This window comes from Equus caballus, chromosome 11 (assembly GCF_041296265.1).
Source record: "Equus caballus isolate H_3958 breed thoroughbred chromosome 11, TB-T2T, whole genome shotgun sequence".
NCBI classification, from domain to species: Eukaryota; Metazoa; Chordata; class Mammalia; order Perissodactyla; family Equidae; genus Equus; species Equus caballus.
In genome coordinates, this window is record NC_091694.1 from 38,486,573 (window position 1) to 38,505,923 (window position 19,351).

The 19,351-nt window shown below is 52.4% G+C and overlaps 1 long non-coding RNA gene across 1 annotated transcript; it reads right to left on the reverse strand.

Moving 5' to 3' along the window:
* Positions 1-454: 454 nt before the first annotated feature.
* Positions 455-7,966, reverse strand: LOC111775692 (uncharacterized). Its single transcript, XR_002811616.2, has 3 exons — positions 7,682-7,966; positions 3,037-3,165; positions 455-2,471 (listed from the first exon to the last, which is right to left on the reverse strand). It is a non-coding gene; the product is annotated as an uncharacterized lncRNA (long non-coding RNA).
* Positions 7,967-19,351: the final 11,385 nt, after the last annotated feature.

Below are 19,351 nucleotides of genomic sequence, written 5' to 3' on the forward strand. Positions count from 1 at the left end.
GCTTGAAAACAATGCATTTTGTATCAGAACCCGAAGAGCGGGCCCTAAATCGGGCATCTGGGTTTGTAGGCTCCAAGTCTTCGAATCCGAGGGGAGATCCTGCGTGGGCTTCACGGGCTGTCTGAGGCTCACAGGGCCAGGGACGCAGAGCCCAGTTTTATCCTCGCATTTATATCTGCATTTGGAAGGCTACCACTTCCACCCCAGCTGGGTGACCTTGGACACATCACACAACCTCTCTGAGTCTCAACTCCTCTTCGGCAAAATGAGGCTAATAATACCCACCCACCTCCCAGGGCTGTGGGACAGTGACTTGAGATGATGTCTGTGAAATAACTGCCATCATAAGCCCCTCAAGATGCTTCTTGCCCCCTCTTCCTCGTGTCACAGAAGAGACAGTGGAAGCTCAGCAAGATCAAGTGGTATTTGGCAAAGATCGCTCAGACAGCTGGGATTCCTGCACAGACCTGCCTGACTCTGAAGGCCACAGTCCATCTCCAGCCTGGCTTGATTGCAAGCATGGATTTCTTTTTTATTGTGCTAAAATCTACATAACATAAAAGATACCATTTTAACTATTTTAAAAGTACAATTCAGTGGCATCAAGTACATTTACATTGTCGTGCAACCACGACCACCATCCATCTCCAGAACTTTCTCGTCTTCCCAGACTGAAACTCCATTTGCCTTAAAGACTAACTCTCCATTCCCCCTCCCCCAGCCCCTGGCCACCGCCGTTCTACCTCCTGTCTCTGTGAATTGTACTCTGGGACCCTCAGATGAGGGGAGTCCTACAGGATTTGTCCTTTTGTGTCTGGCTTATTTCACTTTGCATGAGATCTTCAGGCTTCCTCCACGTGGTAGCAGGTGTCAGCAGGCTGAACACTGTCAAGACAGACTGTTGTCTCACCGTGTGTACACACCACGCTCTGTTTACCTAAGGACGTGTTTTAACGCATCTAATGAACCAGGTCCATGGTAGGTACAAGTCCTGTGACATTATCATGGTTGGTACTTACTACTATTCAATTACTGGACGGCCATAAGCACTTGCAGTAAAATCCAATTCTTCAATAGTGTAATAAGAGTAATGACAATAATAAATACCCCCCAACTAGAGCCGTCCTTTCTTTTATACCCTCTCAAGATTTCCCTAGTCCAGGGGCTCCCACTCGGCTGTGCCTCAGAGCCACCAGGGGGTCTTGTTAACCACCTCAGTGTCTATACTGTCAACAAGCTCCCTGAGGTCTGATGTGCATGGAAGTTGAGTGCTGTTCTCCTAGTCTTTGCATCTTTCCCTGGCTGTATCTGGAAAGACACCCCAAGACCAAGGTCAGGGGGACGTGAGGGCAGAGGGGTGAGAGCGCTGGTGTTTCTGAGCAGCTTCTCTGAGACCATGGGCTCTGGCTTTGTGACTGACTCTGTTCTGACTTTCCTGTGTTGGACAAGCCCTTTCTTCTAGCCCTTTCTGGGGAAATGCCTGACACAAGAAATGACCTATTTGGACATGCAATTGGAACTCAGACAGACAGCTATGTCCCTGTCACCTCCACCCCACCCCCGGGGGGGCCAGGATGGCATTTTTGGCTCGAGGCTGCCATTGTTAAGAGCTTTGGTGAACAGGCTGGATGGGGCTCTTTGTTTATAACTCACTGCGATGCCCTGAATTTTTGTCTTCCCCCCGCAATTCAGATGTTGAAGCTCCAATTCCCAATGTGATGGCATGAGGAGGCGGGCTTGAGAGAAGTAATTAGGTCACGAGGGTGGAGCCCTTATGATGGAATTAGTGCCCTTAAAAGGAGAGACACGAGACAGATGGTCTCTCCCTCGGCCATGCGTGGATACCTTAACGTTCAGGCAGGAAGTTGATCCTGGCTGAGACAGGAAACACACTCGCCTCTTCAGCATGCCCTCGGCCAAACTCTCCAGCCAGGGGACGCCGAGCAGAATAAAGAGAGAACATTTAAGGGGCTGATGGAAGGTGTCTGGTGCATTGGCTTCTGTCTCTCCATCTGCGTGGAAGTCCTTCTACTCACTCTCCTTTGTCAGACTGGCAACCTCCTACTGATCCTTGAGGCCTCAGCCCAAAGTCACCTCCTCTGAGAAGGCTTCCGTGATCTCTGCAGGCAGAGCTGGATACTCTCGCCCCGGGAAGCATACCGTTGTGTCATGGTGTCAACGGCACAGTTGTGATGGAGAACTTTGCTCATTTACCCCATTCCCCAGAGTCTTTTTTTGGGTGGAGGAGGAGGCTGGAAATCTCAAGTCGATTTATTCATACTGTAAAGATCTAGCTGCACGGCACACAGCAGCATTTTTACAAAATGATTGCCTTTTCGTTCTGAGACTCGTGCTCTGATTAAGGATCCCGTCATTTACTGTGAGCGCAGTCCCGGATTGAGGCCGTAGGTTGTTGGGTAGGTCTAGAGGCCAAGTAGAGATTTGGCACGCCGTACGAAGATCCAGAGTGACTAAAATAAGGCAATGGGTATGTTAAAAAATTCAGAATTCAGCGTCATCACATCTTTCCTTCCATAATTTCCTTCCCATTAGCTTGTTTTCCTTGTAGCCTTAAGGTCAGGGGTCCTGGATAATGTTCTGGCCATGAGCATCTATATTCTTACGAAAAAAATTATGATATCACTTTAAAGTTAATAGTTTTGAAAAAGAAGAAAAAAAGAGCCACTTAAGTCCACTTGTTTATTCAAAACGGTGGTTCTCCAAAACCTTGTCATGTTCTGCAAGTCCTACTCTAAATCCTATTCTGTGACTTTGTCACTGCCCAGGGACATGACATCGACAGAAACCAATGAACATAGGCAAAAATGTCAAATTATGGGGACCGGCTGATGTACCTTGAAACGCCTGTAAAACACCCGGGATTATGTGTCGGGTTCTCTCTCATTACTGAGTCCGCATCTGGTATACATTATGGACAATCTAGATGCTCAACCTTCCCTGTCCCCCCCCCCCCCCCCACCATGTCCATTTGACCCCTGGAGTTGTTTCAGCAATCGTTTACTGTAGAGAACTCACCGTGTCAGGTATCGGGTAGATGTGAGCGACACCCTCTGGAGTTACAAACAGAGATAGCACCAGCCCACGTCTGGGTGGCCTGCAGTGTGGGGAGAATACCTGCAGCCATAGTTGAGCTCTGCCTGTGGACTTTAAAAAAATAATAATAACATTAATTTTGGAATATGTTTAGATTTATGGGAAAGTTGCAAATCTAGGGCAGAGAGTTTCCATATACGCCTCACCTAGTTGTAGGGGCTCTGCTTGAGAAATTCTCTCAGGTCGTTGCATTGGGATTGCTCCAGACTTATTCCCATGCTTTATTTTAAGGAACACTGTGAATTGTACAACTTTGAGGGTTTCTCCTTTTGCATTGGCTGCTAGGAAGCTCAGAGGCAAATTTGTGGGTCAGTTCTAGCAGGATCACGGGACTCTTGGCAGATATTTTGGGTGTTAACTCTATCCTTGTTTACCCTGTGTTCTTCCTACATTATTTTTCTCTTCTTGTTTATTTAATATTCACTTTGTTTTGCCGTATGGAGCTTTACTGGCCTCTTCTAATTATTTTTGGAACGAGGTGGAGGCATGCGTAACTGGATAAACAGATAGACCATTCCTCTGTGTTCCCAAGGTGGTTGTTGCAGCCTTCTATTCTAGCATTTATCACGTTTTGTCATAAGTGTTTGTTTACGTGTTTGCCTCCCCCACCGGGTGAGCCTGTCACCTGGTTTCCCTGCAGCTGGACCCTCGGCGTGATTGAGTACCCGAGGGGGCTGGTGCCTGAGTCACGCTTTTCACACCCTGAGCCTACCCCTGTCATCCCAGCCCTGCCTGCACTGACCCCCCACCCCACACCTGCACGCAGGCTCAGGGGCAGCCTCAGCATCTCCCAGCATCTCTCCTGCCCTAGGGGACGCCCTGTATGTGCCACTTTGAGGTGAGAGCAGACAGAACCTGGTGGTACCCACAGGGAAAGAGAATCAAGAACCAGCGTGCACCCACACTCCGAAGACAGGGCCTGCGAAGACGGAGAGGGAGAGTCGGGGTGTGGACTGTTTCGTGCTCCTGCTCCTCAGAGTGGTACCTCTCTCCTCCCCTCCCCCTTGACGGTCCTGGTGATGAGGAGGAGAGGCCACGTATGACCAATAGAACCACAGGATCACAAGGCTGTCAGCTGGAGATTATTCGTGTCTCACTCAGGAACTCAACGTGGACTGTTTTCTAACCCAACATCCCCTCCGCGCATTAACCCTCTCCTTGTATGGAAGGGGCAACTGAGGCCCAGAAAGGGAGAGTGATTTCTTCAAGGTCACACAGCGAATTCAAGGCAGGCCTGTTCTCCACCTGGGGAGTGAGCTCTGTGCTCTGTGAGCATCAGGCAAAAGCTGAGCCAGAGGGGAGCATTTCAGGGGACTGGGGGGGCCTTTCCTAGTGCCCTGAAGGCAGACACTGGAGGGGCTAGAGGGCTGGCCAGTCACTCGGGGTAGACCCCTCCTCTCTGCCCCACCCCCACGACACGATTCCTCCTGGAATTGGGTAGACTCTGGAGACTTGCTTTGAAAGAGGAAAAAGGATGATGAAGGGGCACTTTGGGGGAGACTTCCTGTGTGAGTGGGAGAGAGAGACGAGAAAGTCCAGGGGTGGCATCGCAGACTCGTATGCCCGTGGGGATCCTGCTGTGGGGTGACAGCATGGGGGTGGGAGGGACCGGGGCCGCGGGTCTTCATCCCGCGTGCGCTGGCTGCTCAGTGCGACGGCCGCCACGGGGGTGAGGCTGCCAAGTAGCAAATATTTCACTTTTTTTTTTTCTAAGAGAAGTTGAAAATCCGAGGTTTATGTGAAATCCAGATTTTCACGAGTTGACAACCAATTCAAAAATTTAAAAGCTCTGTGTGAATACGACGTGTAGCTCCTGATTCAAACAGATCACCTATAAAAAGACATTTTTGAGACAATTAGGGAAATGTAAATACCACATGCGGCACTAGATGCTAATAAGGAATTATTCACTTTGTTAGGCTGATAATGGCTGTGTGGTTATGTTTTTAAAAAGTCTTCATCAGCTAGGGAGATGTACTGAAGGATTTATGGGGGAAATAATGTGATTTGCTTTAAATATTTCAGAAAAATATGTGTGTTGGAGGGACAGATGACAAGGGATTGGCAAAGTGGTGACAGCTGCTGAAGCTGGCGATGGGTTCATGCAGGTTCATTGTACTAGTCTCTGCTTTTGGGGTCTGTTTAAGATGTCCTTAAAAAATAAACTCTCTGTCTGGGCTCAGCAAAACCTGTCAGGGAGCTGGGTGTGGCTTTACCACCAGTTTTCAATCTCTAGTCTGGGACTTTCTCTCCCTCATAAGCCACAGAGCACCAGGGCGTGGAGAAACCCTGGAGATCACAGAGGTCAGGGGTGGGCAAATGTCAGCCTGGGGGCCAAACCTGGCTTGCCACCCATTTTGGTGCCAATAAAGTTTTATTGGAACACAGCTGCGTCCATCTGCTTTCATGTTGTCTATGACTTGCATTGGTGCCGTGATGGCAGAGTCAAGTAAATGCGATTGAAACCATGTATCTCGGAGAGTCTAAAATATTTACTCTTTTATCCTTTACAGAAGAAGGCTGTCCTCCCCTGGGCCAGGTCAACAGGCATCCATCTTCAGCACCGACACCCCTGTGCCACATCTTCCAAGCCCAGGGACAACTTGGGGCTTGAGGGGAAGTGGGCCCTGCTGATGGAGGGGAGAGGGAGATAGGGATGGAATGAGGGCAGTCTGGCAAAACGAGAACTTTGAGCGCCTCTGCTGGAGCCGGCGGGCGTGCCAGGGTGAACCAGGGGCCGTTCCAACCAAGAGGCAGTGTGGGGCAGGCAGGTCTCATCTACAACCCTGACCCCATCACTAGTCTATGCCTTAGCTGCTTCTTCTGAAAAATAGGAATAAGGAATAAGCTTGTGTGGCGGATTACAGGCCCTGATATAAAGCACATCGCAAACAGCAGGTGGTTAATAAATGGTGGATATTATTCTTCTTATGTCCCTGTGCTGCAATCATTGGGCTCTTGGACCTTAAAAACTCAATGTTACTACATTTTATTGTTAATCTGAGATGTATCCTCTTAATAAAAGGAAATAAATGTGTATTATAGAGAATTCACGGAACTTTTGTTGAAGGCAAAACAAGATGTTTATTGATCCTTTAAGAGAAAACAAAGGAAAAAACTGCATTCTTTGCACGTGTAAAAATGATGTGTCCCTACTTGAGTGAGAAACTAGAAGTTAACATCAGGCGCCAGCTGTGAATAAGGTTTCCATGCAGGCGTAGGTATGGCACTATGTTCTATATAATCCAGCTTAGACGGCAGCAGGAAGATTCTGGAAAGCTTCGAGATGTGTGATAGGGAGGCGTGGTCTCTCCAGATGTTGCCCCGGGGGGGGCAGCAGGAACCTCCCACCTGGGATTGCTCTGGAGGTAAATGAGAATCTAGGTAAAGTGTCTGGTGAGGCGCCTGGCGTATCTGAGATGTTGGACAACAATCCTAATTCCAGCAATCCATCCGTCCTTCCACATCCCCTGTTATCTTCTTCCGTTTTTCCCAACCCCCAATGCCCTGCGTCTGTCTTACGTGGTTAATAATTTGGTTTGCTGCTCTGTATTCCCTATGCACGTTTTATTTTTAGACCACGTTTTTCAAACTTTAATATGTACACAGATTCTTATTCAGCAGGCCCGAGGAACGAGCTCCCAGGTGATGTTGAATCTTAATCACACTTTCGATAACAAAGGCGAAGATATTGCGCAGGGTCTTGGCCTCGCACTAGTGACATTTTGAGCCAGATAACTCTTTGTTACGGGGGGTCCTGTGCAGTGTAGGACGTTTAACAGCATCCCTGGTCTCTACTCACTAGTTAGGACAATCCCCCAGGTTGCGACAACCAAAAGTGTCTCTGGACATTGCCAAATGTTCCTTGGGGGGCAAAATCACACCCAGTTGAGAGCCATTGGTGTAGAGAATAATTTATCCACAGGCAAGTGCAGGGGTCATGTAATTTTCTACGAATAGCCCCATCAATTGCCACATGCGATCAGGCGTTTAGTACCAATGTTCCAAGGACGGTGCTGCTGCTGCTGATGTTGATGCTGATGCTGACGATGATGGTGATGATGATGATAATGATGGTGATGACGATGATGATGACGAGAGCCCCCACAGATCCCCACGCCCAGAGCCTGGTCTTAGCTTTCCCACCTCCTCAGGGCCCCTAAGGTCCTGCTGACCTTCCTCATGCTTCCACTGTCCTGGGATTCCTGCCAGGGCATCTTTGTGAATGCCAACCATCATTTAGAGTCTTCTGGTTGCTGCCGCTGCTCTGACCCACGCAGAAGCGCAGGTGTTATTACCTTTGCTCTGCAGATAAGAAAACGGAAGCTCTTTGGGATGAAGTGAACTGTCTGAGGTCACAGGACAGCTTGGAGCCAGAGCTGGGGTGTGAGCTAAGATGTCACAGCCGCCCTGGGAGGAGTTAGGTCTACTCGTTCTCCCCTGGAGCGGGAGAGGTTGCCGTCCCTCCCCTCCCCCCTTGCCCCCTCGGTCAAGGGTCCCTCGAATAGTAACGGCTAGCATTTATTTTACAGAGCCCCCTTTAGAGCATTTTATAAATTTTACCTACTATTGCCTTGTGACAACAGCTTGATGGTGATCTTAAAGATGAGAAAACTGAGGCACAGAGAGAGTTCAACAATGTCCCGAAGGTCACAGAGCTCGTAATGGCGAGTCCGGATTCAAACGGAACCCGCACGCTGTATTTCCTGTTGAGACGGGAGCAGAACCTGAAGTCCCTGCCTCCCGGGCGGTCATTTTGTCAGCATGGAGTCCAAGGAGATGGTCGTCCGTTGCCAGAGTCCCCCAGGATGAGGCCCCTCTGACGCAGCGGCTGCTGCCGCCCCCAGACCTCGCCCACGCACGTGGGAGCACCTCCCGCCACTCTTGCTGGGCGGGAGACGGCCCCTCCGCGCCCGTCTTCAAAGCTTACGCAGGTGTCGGGACTGAATGACAGATGCACAGGCTTGTTAGCCTTGTAATGAATGTCCCAGCCTCCTCTGGTGGGAGCCAGCCTGCCCGGAGATGATGGGGAGCGGAGAGAGGCGGAGCAGCCTCCTTCAGAAGCCTTCAGTCATTGTCAGAAAGGGAAGAGAACGCACCTGTGCAGGCAGACAGCGCGCAGACAGCAGCTGGCTCGGGGCTTCCACTATGGAGAGGGAACAAGGCAAAAGAGCATACAGTTTTGACCCAGAGCTTGAACCCCAGCACCGCCGCTTTCTAGCTGTGTGACTTTGGGCAACTGACTTGACCTCTCTGAGCTACAGGTGCTTTGTCTGTAAAATGAGGGTGCTGACACCCAATAGAAGCGCTGATGTGCAGATTAGAGAACACACATGGGAGGCGCTTGGCAGGTCCTGGGTGTTCAGTAAGAGGAAGGCGTGATTACAAGCAGCCCGTAGGAGTCACAGGATCTGGGCATTGGCGGGCCGCAGTGCTTGCTGAGAAGGTTGAAGTCATCGCCTCACGCAGCCCCGCTGGGTTTGTCTATTCTAGATCACTTTCCTGGGAAGCAGCGCTCCATCTTCCTTTGGGGGTTGACCTCTCCCACTCCAGGGGTGTTGGTGGGACTGCCAATCCCAGGATTGTGACCCCATTTGAGCCTCAAGGGGGCATATGTCTGGCTGCAGAGAATGGCCAGGGTGGGCGTACGGCCCAAGCTGGGCCCATCAGGGTCCACCCCTGGGATTTTATATACAGACAGTATGGAGAGGACGCTTCCCCCTTCCTCTGAGGTTTCTAGGCTGGGTTGACTTAAGCCTAGAAATGTCTGAGGGGTGGCACCTACTTCTGCTGCTCTGTCCCACCTACGCAGCCCCACGGGGAAGCCTGTCTCCAGCAGGAAAGGCCGCAGACAGAGGCACACGCATTTATACAAGAGAGAATGCTGACTGGGTGACCTCATCTAAGATGCCCCCTCCCGCCATCCAGACTTCTCGGTCAAATGAGCCCATAAGGTCCCTTTTGAGCTTCAGCCATCTTGAGTTGGGTGTTTATAACTTTCAACCATAAGAAGCCCGGCTACCAAAAGGGAGGTGTTCAGGAGACTTGGGGTGGGCTGTAGAGGGCATCCAGCTAAAGGCACAGGGTCCAAAGTCGGGAGAGGCTGTCTTGGAGGAATTTCCCATCCCATTGTTCTCTCGCCTGCATGTCCTTTTATCTTAGAGCATTTTACAGCCTCCCATTGTGTTCGAGGGAGGCTTAGAGAGTCAGGGGTGGAATTCTATACCTGGACGGACCTTGTTCCGTGAGCCTCATCTACAGCTGCTGGGCGTCGGGCAGGACGCACGTGGTGGGAGGTGTAACCTCAGTGCCAAGAAGCCACCAGGTTCTGGACTTGGATGTGGGCTTCCACATGCTCCCAGCAATGCAGCTGCTCGAGATGCCAGGAGCGTGAACAACAGTCTCGAAGTGCGGCCGAGCCCAGAGCTGGCCCTCCCCATCGTGGCCAGAGGACGAGCAGGTGAGGCGCTGTGTGGGGCTCCCAGAGAAGCCGCCGCTACGCAAACGTGGTGTAAACTGGAGAGAGGAACTCTGCCTCGCATGCAGAACAAGTCCAGTAGGGTGGGTTCAGGTTAAGCGTTAGGACAAGTTGGAGGTGATCAGGACACCGATGTGCCAGTAAAGAAAAGGGGAAGGGGAACTGCTCTTTTCTCCACCACTCGGCAGACGCCATACTACATTCTTCATAAACACCGTCTCGGTGCAGTAACCTCGGGCCTCGTGCAGCGCTGGTGCGATGGAGAATGCTACAGCCGCTCCCGAGAACAGCCCGGCAGCTCCTCAAACGGTTAAACAGAGAGTCACCCCACGACCCAGCAATTCCACTCCCAGGTACACACCCAAGAGAACTGAAAACATATGTCTGTGCAAAGACTTGTACACAAACGTCCCCACTGCATTATTCCTGACAGCCAGAAAGTGGGAGCAACCCAAATGTCCATCGACTGAGAAAGGGGTAAATAAAATGTAGTATATACACATGACGGAATATTATCAGGCAAGAAGAGAAATGAGACACTGGTACATGCTCCAACACGGTGAACCTTGAAGACATCATACTACATGAAAGAAGCCAGTCACAAAGGACCATATATTATATGAGTCTATCTATATGAAATGTCCAGAACAAGCAAGTTGATAGAGACAGAAAGTAGATCAGTGGTTGCCCAGGGCCGGGGGTGGGGAGGCAGGCTTGGTGGCTAAGGGGTGTGGGTTTTTTTTGGGGGGGCGTGGGTTGGTAATGAAAATGTTCTAAAATTAATGGTGGTGATGGATACACAACTCTGTGAATATACTAAAAGCTATTGAATTGTACACTTTCAGTGGGTAAATTGTATGGTATGTGGATTAGGTCTCAATAAAGCTGTTGAAAAAGTTAAAAGTGTTTTCCTTAGGGAAGTGAGAAACGGGAGGTAGAAATGGGACAGGGGCTGCTGTTTTTCATAGAAGCCTTATATAATGATTTGGGGCATTCGGCCTGGACCACGGATGGAGGAGGTTGACCTCAGCCCCGCCTCACCAATCTAGGTGATGTAAGAAGTGCCACCCGTCTGGATGAAAGGCCCCATCCTCCCAAGGCTGGTGGAGGAAAGAGGGGCCAACAGGGAGCAGGCCAGACTGGGACTTACATGTCACCTCGTTTCAAAGGTCCCCCTTCTGATTTCTGCTGCTGCCGCCTTGCTGGCCCCAGGGGGATGCTCAGACTTCGGTGACACCCCGGCCCCACCCTGGACAAATGGCGCTTCCCTTTACACCCCATAGCAGAGCCCAGGAGAGAGCAGAGGATCTTTAGTAAAGGCTGCCGGTCACCTCGAGTCTAAGGGTGGAGAGCAGGGGTGAAGAGGAGGTGGACTCCGCTGCTTGAACTTGAGCAAGTCACTTCGCTGTTCTGAGTCTCGGTTTTCTCATCTGTGCAAGGGGGATAAGGATGCTCAGATCACAGGATCGCGAAGACTTCATCGAGAGCTCAGGTAAAGCACCATGTGGTTGCGGGCACCTGATGTCTTACGTCCTGATGCCTGCAGGGCTGGCTCCTGGGGGAGAAGAGATGGAGGTCAGGGCATTTCCATATTTCAGTCCCGAAGCTGGTCCTCTTCACATTCTAGGCTCACTTTTGGAGGAGTAGCTCCGTGTATCATTTCCCAGAAATGGCTTGGATACCTGGGTTGAGTGAAGGCCCTCACGAGCTGGCTCCTGCCTCTGAGTACCTACCAGCTGCTGCTTTTAAGGAGGCTACCGTGACTGGCTGCATCTTTCCCACCCCAAGGCTGAGGTCTCCAGGTGCAGGGCGAGCTTGCTCATCAGTGCAGCCCTTCTGGCCAGCACTGTGCGTACCTTGCAGTAGGCACTCAAGAAATAGATTCAAGGACGGGAAGTGGAATGTCAAACCTGAAAGAAACCTCAGAGGACACCCAATCCAGTAATTTGTAGTTTATTTTTAACCTCAAAACCCTTTCTTCAAAGGGAAAGTTTACGCAGAGGTCCGGTCTATATATAGATAGAAGCTGAGCTGTTCTGACCACAGTGGCGGTGGCACTGGGCCTCTGTCTGCTCCAGTCTCTCCTTTCCAGCTGGCTCTGTGGAACCTTTACAACTGCAGGGAGCGCAGTTAGAGACCCACTGATTGCATCTCAACGGCCCATGTCACAGATGGGAAAATCAAGACTCAGACAGGAGCAGTGGGCTGTGCTTTGTTTAGAGTCACAGAGGGCGCTGTGCTGGGTTTGCAGCTGGAATCTTCGCTCTTGGCCCCCCCCCCCCCCCCCTTGCTACACAAATCTCCCAGCACCGCAGGCTTTGATTGGGGTTTCAGAGCAGCAGGTGTCTCTAAAAGCCTTTTTCTCTGGCGGTGCTGACTGCCCTGGCCTCGCAGGAGCAGTGTTGCTATCATGATCGTGTTAATCATTAACCACGGCCGGGAGGCCTGGGGTGGAGGAGAGAGGCAGAGGTTTGGGAACCTGCCAGAATAAATCAGGCTTTATTATCATCATAATAAACTGACACAATTCCCACCTCTTCAAAGGAGCAATTCCTCCCAGGAGGAAGGGATCTATTGCTCTTCCACTGTCTTTAACCTCTTCCTCCCTCCCTGCCTGCCTTCTCGACCTTCTCCCTCTATTCGGTCATTCACCAATGCAAAATGCAATGGGCCTTTGGTTATTTAGTTGTTTCTTGATTTAAGAAGCAGCCACTGGGTCCCAGACCCTAGGTGCAGAGCCTCCACTGCTTAAGGACCCAGGTCAAGCCTTCCAGGAGCATCCAGCCTAGACCCAGGGGGTCTGGTAAGCAGCTGGCTATGATACACTGTGCTCGGTGCTCCAGACTCAGGCAGCCGGGCTGCTGGACCATACCTGCTCATTATGGAGACCACATTTTCCCAGCCCCAAACCAGGACACCTGGTCGGGCAAGAACTCATGTACCCAAGGAGACAATAGCACATAGAACATTTGAAATTGTGATACTCACCAAAAATCTGGGCTATTTAAGTGCCTTCACTATTGCACAGATCTCCGTTCGCTGGGCATCAGAGTCGCACATGCGGTGCGTATGTTTCCGGGGGCATGCTCGGATGTGTTCGATGCCTCGGCCTTTCAATCAGATACCACTCAGAATCTGTTTTTGCTTTCTTCCTTAATAAAAATTTGGGAAGTTGTAATCCTTTTCTAAAGCAGACAGGATTGCGTCTGAGCCCTTACAACACCCACAGCCGATTCCACATGCCTGGGGCAGTTGCGTTGGCGTTTCTCTTGGCTGCCCTTGCCGCCTCTGGGGAGGAGGGCTCTGCACGGGTGTCTGGCTCCCTCACAGCCAAGACAGGAAGTTCCTTGCGAGCAGGGATGGCGTCTTATTTATCTTTATTCTTCTATCCCCTCCCGAGCCCAGTACAGCCCTGAGGACGAGGTAAGTCTTCCCCAGGGCTTGTTGAATTGAATTATTGAGTAGACAGGCTTGCGATGGGAAATAAACAAACAAAAGAACCCCCTATGATTCAGTGCTGTTCAACCTGTCACTTTCAGGCTCAACCCCATCTCCCTCATCCCTCCCTGCATCCCTCAGAGGGAAGATGAGGAAGCGGGCTTGGGGTGGTCCAGGCTCCCCAGCAAGGAGGTGGAGCTGGGTTGGGGGCCTGACTGTCCCGGAGCGTGCTGGTCCTACCAGGCTGCACTGTCTGGGTCAATGTTGCTATGACCCCTCCTCTCCCCTGGCTTCTCACATCTGGTTCCCGGAAACGGGCTGCAATCCCCTGACCTCTTGATCAGGTGAAAACAGTGGCTATGGAAACGGCAAGCGCTGTGACCTCTGTAGTGGCTTTTATCTCCTTATTGGTCCAGGTTTCTGAGCGATGGCAACGTAGAGATCTGACGCAGAGCCTTTCAGCCATCAAGATCTCTTTCACTGGAAAAATGCTTTCAGTTCCAGGAGGGGATTTTGTTTCTTTGGCCATCCCTCTGTGTGCAGCATCCGGCACATAGTGTGTCCTCAATTCCTGTTTGTTGAAAGATGAAGGAAGGAGGGCGGGAATGAATTAACTGAATTGTCTTGGCTTAGACTGGTTCTCCGTTTCCATCCTTTGCACAGTGGAGGCCCAGCCTGTGAAGGCCTGGTCTCAAAGCAATTCTGAAGGAGGAAAGAAAGAGAGAACGAAGGAAGGAAGGAAGGAAGGGAGAGATGGAGGGGAGAGAGAGTGAGGGAGGAAGGAAGAAGAGGCAAAAGACCAGCACCCCCCCACTGCCCTCCTCCCACCACGTGTATTTTCTAGGAATAAATGGTTACCCTATGGGCTACCCTTCGCTACTCAAAGTGTGGTCCATGGACCAGCAGTATCCGTATCACCTGGGAGCCTTTTTTGAAATGCAGAGTCTCAGGCCCCACCCCAGACCTACTGAAAACCAGAATTTTCACTCAGCAGGACCTTCAGGAGAGTTGTGTGCACACTGACTGCTGGAAAGTGCTGAGCCAGAGACGAGGCTGTCGGAAATTATCCCTTCCTTTGACAGGGTGGTGGGGTTTCTTCTGCCTCCTCGGAAAGGCACTGGAGAGGGTTTCGAGGCAAGAGCTTCGGGAAAGGAGAGAGAAAACATCTTGGGAGGAGCCTGACAGAATGATCATCATTATCAAAACAAAGTTAATGGAGCATCTGCCACGTGTCCGGGCCCTTGATGTTCATGGTCTATTTGGTCCTCACTCAACCCCATCAGGGAGCTGTCATCATCATCCTCATTTCAGAGACGAGAAAACTCAGGCGGGGGTGAGGCGGCACCTTGCCAAGATGGCAGAGCAAGAGCTGAGTCCCCGCTCTCCCTGGCTTCCCTTTGCTCCGTGACCTTGGCCAAACCACTCTGACCTCCAGGCCAGGCTGCTCCCTGCTTCAAACCAGAGACAGCAACGCCCAGGGCCTCCTTGGAAGTGGGCACAGAGAGGAAAAGCAAATACAGGCGACTGCAAGGTCCGTGGGAGTCGAGACGTCCTACATCCAACGCCACAGAATCATTTAACCGATAAACACGGACGCAATGTCAAGTTGGCAATAAATTGCCTTGCTGTCAAGGCAGGCCTTTATGTACTGTTCAAAAGAAACTAATTAAAGAAATTTTTCTTTAAAGTATATTTGACCCAGACGTTTCCACGTCGGCCTGGGAAGCCAATCCAGTTTGCAAACTTGGTGTAAAGCTTGAATTATTAACGCACACATGAAAGAGGAGATGGCTTATTAGCCTTCGAACACTTTGGGGCTGGGGGACTAAATGCATCTCTTGCGGATTTGACAGGGATGGGATGAGGGAAAGCCAGAGGAGGCTGCGATTGTGTGTGAGTGTATGCGTGCACGCTTGCAAAACACACATCATAAAACTTGGTGCTTTATCAGAACCCCGGTGTTTAGATGACTAAGACAAATTTTAAAGAGAATTTTTCACGGCTAATCCATAAAAGATGATCCCCATGGCCTCCCTCTTTAAACAGCTTTGTTAACAATCAGTTGGACGACATCTCGCTTGCTGCCGTGAATCCAGTAGGGAGTGGTGTTTATACAGGGAATCTTATCCGATCCTCTGGAACTACTTGGAAAACATCGTCCATTCAGCTCCTTGGCCCCCTGGGGTTGCTGAATGAACACTCCTGGCTTATTTCTCTTCCCTCAGTGCCGTGACAGTGGCTCCATGAAAAGTGGACTTGGCAGAACCAGGGTCCCAGCTAGCGTCTTCCAGGATAGCTGGCACAGGGCTGCCCCTTTTCTCCCGCTGGCCAGGTTGCTGGGATCCAAGGGGATGCGTGTGAGAATGGGGCTGCTGCAGCTCCCGCCATCACTCGTGCTCACCAGTCAAGTGTACATCACGCTGACGTGGAAACTCCAACAAGGAAAGAAGCTGACATCTAAACAATGATGGTAATAAGACGAGTAACTAATGCTTAGAGTGTGAGAGGCACCACGTGAGACACTTGGCATGGGGCCGCCCAGTCAATCCTTGTGAGTCTTCGAGGTGCTCTGAGTCCGCCCGGGGCTGGGAGCCAGGGGACGAGCTTCTGCCTGGAGCCCTGAGCCTCACTGAAGGCTGGTGATGTTTTAACAGCGTCAGTTCCCGAGTGCGGGTCAGGATTCGGGTTGAGCCTCTGTCTAGCAGGGCAGAGAAGGGGCTGGGAGACTAACAAGTTTCACCAGATTGAAAAATTATGTGAGGCAAAACCAGTGCTGCCAGGCATCCCGGGCATGGAGAGGCCAGAGACCCGGTGGCGTTTGATGATTGACTGGTAGACGAGGCAGGCCAAACCTCAGGACCAAAGGCAGGGCCTTCCCCAGGAACACACAAGATGAGTTGGTTCCTGGAGGCCAGACACGCACAGACACGACTCTCCTCCCCTTGCTGTGGTCAATCAGACCCTGAGGACGACGCTCCTCCTATGGTCTCCACCTGCCCTGTACCCTAACCCATCTCCTGTAGAGCTGGGCAGGATCCTAAGTAGGTGCTTTGAGAGGCAGTGTAGACAGTGGGAAAAGCAGGCATTGGAGATAGATGCAACTTTGTTCAAATCCTGGCTCCCTAATTCCTCGCTGTGTGACCAGAGGCAAGTCACTGAACTTCTCTGAGCATCTGTCACAAGGGGATAACGAGTCCTTTACATAGAGTTGCTGTGCGGATGCCGTGGGACACCGTCCATCAGTCAAATGCCTGGCACATGGTAGGTCCCCGTAAATTACAGCTGTTAGAGATGGTTAACAGCCTCGCGATTACTTGATCTAGCTCAGCGGCACTGTCTGCTGCCCTCGATGTCCTCTGTCCCCGCCCTGCTGGCAGGCTCCCACCCCGGGCCCACTCAGCCTTCCAGGCCTGGCCAGAGGGCTGCCGACTCCGGGAGCCCTGACCTGCTCTCCACCTGGGCACTGACCTCTCCTGAGGCCTGAGATTCTCTCTTCCACCCCAGTTCTCTACTCTGGATCCCGGAGTAACTGGTGGCTAAGAACACGAGCCCTGGGGTTAGAAGGACCCTTTGATTTCTCGGTGCCTCAGTTTCCTCATCTATGCTCCTGGCGGAGTTGAATGAAGGCCTCGGATCTGTGCTCCAGGACTACAGGAGGCAGAGAGCCACGTGGCCGGGAATAGGTGGCTGACAGCACGTTGTGGGCACCCTCAGAGTGGCCTCCTTCCTTGGAGACTCAGGGGCTAAGGGGCTGGGCCGGGCCGCGGGGTAAGCAATGGGGCGGGGTGGGTCTGTCTGATGCCCAAGGTGGTCTCCACACCACCCCCTGCACCCCGGTCCTCAGAAGGGCAGGAACCAGGTAGAGATGCTGAACTTGCCACTCATCTCCTGTCTTCACTCGCCTCTGCCTTTCACATGCCCTGTAGGGCTCTCCCCGGGAAGGGCAATCTCGAGCTTGGAGGCCCCGTGAGTCACCAGGAGCAGCCCTGCTTCCCCCTCCATAGTAGCTGGCTGCTCTCTCCCCTGCCGTCTCAGTAGGAACCCTCGGGTTGCTCTCTATCCTCCTTTGCGCGTTATCGCTCTCGCCCGTCCGTATCTCTCTCCCTGGAAGGCTGGATGCTCCGCTGGCGCTCCCCATGCGGCATGATCCACTCCTCCTGTGAGCATAATCCTCGCATCCATGCAGGGCTCCAGTCTGCGGGTCCCGGGACACGTGCTGGGCTCTATCTCAGCCCTCCTCACGGGCATCTGCTGGCGAGGAAGCAGGGGCAAGAGAAGCATCTTCCCATTTCACAAATGGGGAAACTGAGGCAACAGGTACCCAGGCTCTCTTCCTGTGCCGGGAGCCCAAGCCACTGCCCTCTGAGGGGTCTGCCTCTTCCTCTCCCACGGCTCTAATCCCCCAGCCCACAGATCCTTGCTTCCCCCACAGGCTGGGCCCGCCGCCTCTCCCAGCCTCCACCCTGCCTTCAGCAAACTTTGAAACAGCGCCCTGTCCTCTGTCTGCCCAGCCGCCACGCCTGTCTGCAGACCTGTCTTCTGGGGCCTCGCCATTTGCCTGATTCTAGTGACCCTGGCCTTGGGTCATCCCACACATTGTCCAAGGGGCTGCTTAGAACTTTAGTACGTAACTGGGGGCGTGAATGTGGGAGCTTCTGAAGTCACAGGGCGGTGTGTCCGCGCACGTGCACACGGGACTTTCGAAGGAGGGTCCAGAGCTCTGACAGGGTCTCAAAGGGGTCTGTTCCTGCATCAAGGTCAGGAGCCACCGCGCCAGCCTGGGCGTGAAGGAGGCTGCCTGGCCTGCTGGAGAGCTGGTTCCTGGTATGCAGAGGAGACAGGCAGCTTCGTCTCTGTCCCCCGCAACCTCTGGGGAGGGCACTCTATCTGGCTCTTCTGTCTCTCAGACTCTAGCTCTGCCCTGGTACTGCTCCTCGTCCCCTGCTCCCAATAGCTGCCATCTGCATTCTCTCGGGGACTAGACGCTGGCACGGGCTGGTGTCTCCCTTGTGAAGTCAACTTTCCCTCTAGCTGCCCTGGCTCTGAGCCACTTCTGGGTCCTGGTCTCTCCTCTGAAACCAGGGTTACTCAGAGTGTGGTCCCTGGACCCGCATGTTGAACAGCACGGCCTTACACTTAACCCAGACAGTTCCTTTTGTTTCCCTACCTGTTGGAATCCTGTCCATCCTTCAAGGCCCATCTCCAATTCTGCTTCCTCCAGGAAGTCTCCGTGGATGGGAGCTGTCCTTCTGACGGCCCTAGCACTGGTTTCTTCCCTCCATGACAGCATGCACCAGACTCCCCGTGTATTTGAGGCGGATGGGTGTTCAGCACCCAATGGTGCTTGGCACATGGAAGGGCTCGGGAGATGCTTGGTCCCTCCAGGTGAGGAAGCACTCATTCCTACAATCAATTGTGCATTTCTTCAACGAGCACATACCAGGCCTTGTGCTGGGGACAAAACAGTGAGAGGGACAAAGTCGCCCTGTGAGAACTCTGGTCGAGGGAGGGGAATAGACATGAGGTCCGGCACCGACCACGGGGCGAGTGGTAACTGCCGTGGGTGTGCAGGGGGACTGGCCGAAGGAAGCGGGGTCTGGGGGAGACGAGGTGGGGGCAGCCTGGAGGACGGATGAGTGTGCTGGGCACCAGGGAGAGCACGTGCGAAGAGTGGAGCTTGTCTGTCCCGTCTGTCCCATGGGTCTCCATTCACTCATTCGTTCATTCAACAAACATTTATGTGTGGGCCTTGTTCTGAATGCTCTGTCTGGCCATGAGCAGGAATTCGTTCCAGAATTCAAGGGATTTCAACCTGGCGGAAGCAGAGGGAGAGGAGAAGAGGAAAGACTGAGCCCGGATAGCAGGCGGGCGGGTAGCGGAGGCCTGGCAAGCCATTCTGAAGAACTGAGACTTCCCAACGAGGCAGACCATGGGGAGCCGCTCCAGTTGCTCGGCCTGTGTAACCAATTGCGCCCCAGCCTAGTGGGATAGAATGAGCATTTATTACGTCTCAGATTCTGCAGATCAGGAGTTGGGTCAGGGCACAGCGGGGCTGGCTTTTCTCCGCTCCACGCCTGCTGGGGCCTCAGCTGGAAAACTCAAAGGCCGGGGGCTGGAACCTGTCTGGTGGTTGATGCTGGCTGACCGCTGGGGCCTCAGTTCCTTTCCACGGGAGTCTCCCCACGTGCAGGGTAGACTTGAGCCCAGGCCTTGGTCTTTCTGCGAGGCCTCAGGTCTGTGTCTGGGATTCCCTACTGCGGTTTGTAACCGCCTCTTCCCATAAGTGCTGGCTGATAGTCACCTCCCCTGGGAAGCCTTCCC